At 34.6% G+C, this 4,665-nt stretch overlaps 1 pseudogene; it reads right to left on the bottom strand.

Annotated features, from left to right (window-relative positions):
* Positions 1-611: 611 nt before the first annotated feature.
* On the bottom strand, positions 612-2,745 carry LOC128235602 (uncharacterized; annotated as a pseudogene).
* Positions 2,746-4,665: the final 1,920 nt, after the last annotated feature.

A 4,665-nucleotide genomic window follows, 5' to 3' on the forward strand; every position in this document is an offset into this window, starting at 1 on the left:
TACAGCGTCGCGTTAGAAGCCTTCATTATAGTTGTGCGTTAGAGGCGTTTCGGAACATAATTATGGAGGATCAATTTATAAGATAATAATAAGAACGTAATATTTTATGAATACTGTAAGGTTTAATACTAACATAATTGTTTGGATAGTATATTTATAAATGAGTGGATGTGTTATCAATGAATGCATCTATTATAATAGAATAATACCGCGTTGGCAGCACTTTAAGTTAAGCTTATACAAAAAAGTTAAAGCGAGTCATCAATCAAATTTTTGGTATGTAGATAAATATTTCTCATTCTCTTCAGTCCTTACTTCAATAGATTCTACTTTAATTTTTACCAATTATGCAGGCTGGTATAAAGAAAGTCATATAATTTATGAATATATTGATAATATTATAATAGTGTTGCATATCATTTCATAATACATTCTAAAACAAAATAATGTCCGTCTTTAAGAGTACTTTGTCATTTTAAAACGTAAAATTGATTGACAAAATGAACATCAAATTCAAGAATAAACATCCTATCGAATGCTGTTAAACCCAAAGACGAATTATTTTTGAAAATAATAATACTATCAATGTCACATAAACTTTTAACATAATTTTAGACACCACTTGTTAGTTGGATACAAACACTAGTAATATGATCATTTCCAACAAGGAGACTTGAGGTTTGCTCACTGAAGCACAATGACTGAGGCTTCGACAAGCCATCAGACTTTCTGACCAATGTGGCCAGCTTCTGTGTGCCCTCCCTGTCAACCTGTATCACAGTGTCCGAACTAAACCCAGAAACAAACACATGGCCACGGGGACTGATACATAGTCCATTTGGACTTTTCAATTCAGTATCTTCTAATGAAGATAACAATTTTCCAGTTTTATCAAGAGTTATCAATTTATTTTTTAAGCCATTTATAACATACATTCTCTCCCCATCAGGACTTAGAACGCACCTTTTAACGGGCAAGCCAATGGATTTGTCTTCATAAATCTTTGTGATTATATTGCCATTAATGTTGTACTGGTAAAGGGTATTCCCTGAGCTCACACATACAGCTGACCCTGGTGATGGGCAATAGAGACGCACCGGTGGTCTGTTGTGAATTTTCTCACTTTCTGTAGCTTTCCTGTGGTTACATTGATGAAGTGGACTTCATGCCGTATAGAATCATTAACAGCTACAGCTACTTCCTTTCCAGATATGTGACACAAATCGTATGGAGGAGAAGGAAGAGCACAACTAGCAGTGACGTCATATTGTCTATTCAAATGTTTCACTCTGCTATTCTTTTTGTCGGCAATCACAAGGTCTCCGCTGGGAAACTCACACAAACCTACGATAGAGGACCTATAATTATCACTTTGTATACCAACATCATATTGCTTTAAGGCTAGAGCATTGTATACATGTCCTATTTCGATTTTATCAATGGACCCAAGCACATGCAAGTTTCTGAGAAATGGTTGTAAACTGATGTCAGACTTGAAAATTAGTTTTTGTTCAGGCTGTTTCTGCATTTTTTGCACTTGTTCCTCTGCTTTAGTTAGTTTGTCCTGACATCTCCTGTAGCCAAGGTAACAATGCATCTCCTTGTGTTTGCCTGTCATTTGCTGAACCTTTTCTATCATGGCCGTCATTTGGTCATTCATGTGAACACAAGCTTCAATATCCGCTTGAACAACTGTTTCTAAATTCTTGATCATGCCATCCAACTGTTCAACTGTCGTTTTCTCAAGCTGGTCCAAAATGTCGTTTATTTCTTTGCGGAGAACCTTGACTCCAGCCAAAATGTTCTTGTATGTGTCCTTCTGTGAGGCTTGATATTTCATTCTATCATTCTTGACCTCATCCAGACTGCTCTTCATTTTGTCCACAGCTCCTGGCAGCTGCTTGAACTCTTCTGTTTCCAGGAAGTCTCTGGCCAGGTCAGACAGGTGACTGATGCTGCTACACAGCCTAATAAATACATATTTATGCTAAATAATAATATCAATATTGGATATTTAATTTTGTTTTGCCAGGATACATATATATGTAAATATATTCTATATCAAAAGGGAAACTGAAATGGAAAACCAGAACAGAACAGAACGTATATTAGTTGTTCGTTTGTTTTAATCAACCCCGTGTGTCTAAGAAACAGTCTTCTGTAAATACAAGTCCAAATAGAACTTTTTATTTTACTTCACATATAATCACTTTTGATCATAATATTTATTGAATGGTCAATAATTACTGCTGACAATCAAATGGTTTTCATGTGTGCACTTGCCAAAAGACACCTGTGGATAACTTATCCAGTGTTTATACAATTCGCTACTGTTTACTATCTTCCACTTAATGCTGCATATTAGAGTTGCTTGATGCGTTTCAAGGTTATGGCAACAATGTACATTACAATATTTTATAACAGTGATCACCTGTGGTTGAGAGCTACACAAACGTGGCAGCACACTTCCTGGTGGTCATCGCAGTAGACCTCCAGCTTGTTGCCATGTTGGTCACATCTGTCCAAGAAAACCCCCGCCCACTTCTGAATGTCATCACGTCCATACACGGTATGTTTTCTATGATATTCATTATGTAGCTTTACACACTTGTCACACAGATAATGTTCACACTCTGGACAGAAGTGCCGCGCTTCAATATTTACGTCATTATCCTCACACTTGGAACAACTGTTGTCATGAACAAGGTCAGACCCCTTGTATAGCGATGCTTCTCCAGTGGCCATGGAGTGTAAACTGAAAATTTCAATATACAGTCAAACCTGGTTGAACGGTCACCTGCTTTAAATGGCCACCTGCCTTAACGGGCCACTCCAAATTCCCCCCGTACGTTTTTACTATATAATGTACGTGCATTAACCGGCCAACTGTCTAACGCGGCCACGGCCACTAATTTTTGTCCCCATGAAGCCATATAATCACTAATTAGGGGCCACTAATCCCTTGTCACTGACACCTCCGCTGATATATTTTTCCGATACACAGCTTTAATTGCGAATAGAAGTTTACGGAAAAGAACGACGGCCTCGGGTTTTTCCGTCATCCAATGAAAATGAATATTGCATCACACGATTGTCATGCGTGTTTACTCATCGAGAAATAATGTTTATTACATGTCGGCGAATGTTTTGATCAGAATTGACACAATTAATGACACAATTAATACGATAATTAAATAATAAAGAAGTTTATTATTAAATACCGACAAAAAAAACGGTCATTTTAAATTCACAGTTTGCATTGTCATTTGACGGCGTGAAACGAGTTACGATTTTTCTATATTATTTTTCAAAGTGCACGGATTTATATTTCTACGAACGAATAGTCACAATGCATTGTTCTTAATATTTTTTTAACTTTGATTATGGCTGAATTTTTTTTTTATCGAAAGTGTTTGTACATGTATATTCAGCTCTTTATCTTTTGTGAACCGACAAAACTTTGACAGGTTAAAACCAGACAGCGATAAGGTAAAATTACCGTGGATTCAATCAATAATCTTTTTAGACCTGATTATAACCTTGCGTTTAATGTGTAGATCAGCAAATATATAATGCGCTTATGCATACTGTGAATACACGTGAAAGCAACGTGTGTTTTCATTTTTTGTAAGGCAATTAAACGATTTAACAATATGAAAACTCTGCACTAATAAAGAATGATCAATATTATCGTCCTATTGAACGTTGAAGAAGTTAACAGTTGGTAAAAGAGTTGTCAAGCATTAAGAATGTTCACTTAACGATACAATTAGAAAAAAAAATTGAGAGTAGAAACATTTTTATCAACTTTTACCGGGTCATATCTTACTAAATTACAACTAAACAGTCCTTATGTTTGACACAATAGGTTGGCAATATCAGTTTAGTGATTTTACTCCTTTGGGTTGAGTATAAAAAACTGGCCGGACCGGTCCAGTTTCAAAGTCAAAGTCAAACACCGTTTATTCACTCATACCATAAACATGGCAAATGAGGTCATATACAAAACATATATACATTGCGACAGATACATTGTTAAATTCAAACTACAATTCATATGATACCCGATACAGGTATCGGTCAGTCATTCACATGAGATCAGAAAACATAATATTGAGAAAGCACAATGAATAAGTTTATATCAATAGTATTAACTTTGAATCACTTGTACATAATAAAAAGAGTCTCTAATATGTAAAATGTGTGGCTAATTTGAACGTGCGTTTTTGAAAAATGATATATTTAATCAGATTTGGCAATCGAAATAATGTAAATCTTTAGCTAAGCTTTATGTTAACAGGTTATCAGAACAGATATTTTCAAACTAGCAATTTGGCTTATTGATCAAAGCATTTTTTAATTATTTCATATATGTAACAAAACTTAAATATACAGAATAAACAATTCTGTATACTATTACTTTGAAATTGATATATATATATATATCATTTTTTATATTTGTTTATAATTTAATACATTGTTACATTAACTAATAACCGAAAATATGAAAGCAATGGTGGCAATGGTGGTATGTTACATATGATTGAAATAGTTAATCCGAAATGATTGCATGCTTCAGTAATTTAATATCAAATGTTGACCTTAAGTTCTAATGAAATATGCAATAAAGTTCAATATGCTTTCAATAGATATGGAGGCACCTAT

This window comes from Mya arenaria, chromosome 5 (assembly GCF_026914265.1).
Source record: "Mya arenaria isolate MELC-2E11 chromosome 5, ASM2691426v1".
Classification (NCBI taxonomy): Eukaryota; Metazoa; Mollusca; class Bivalvia; order Myida; family Myidae; genus Mya; species Mya arenaria.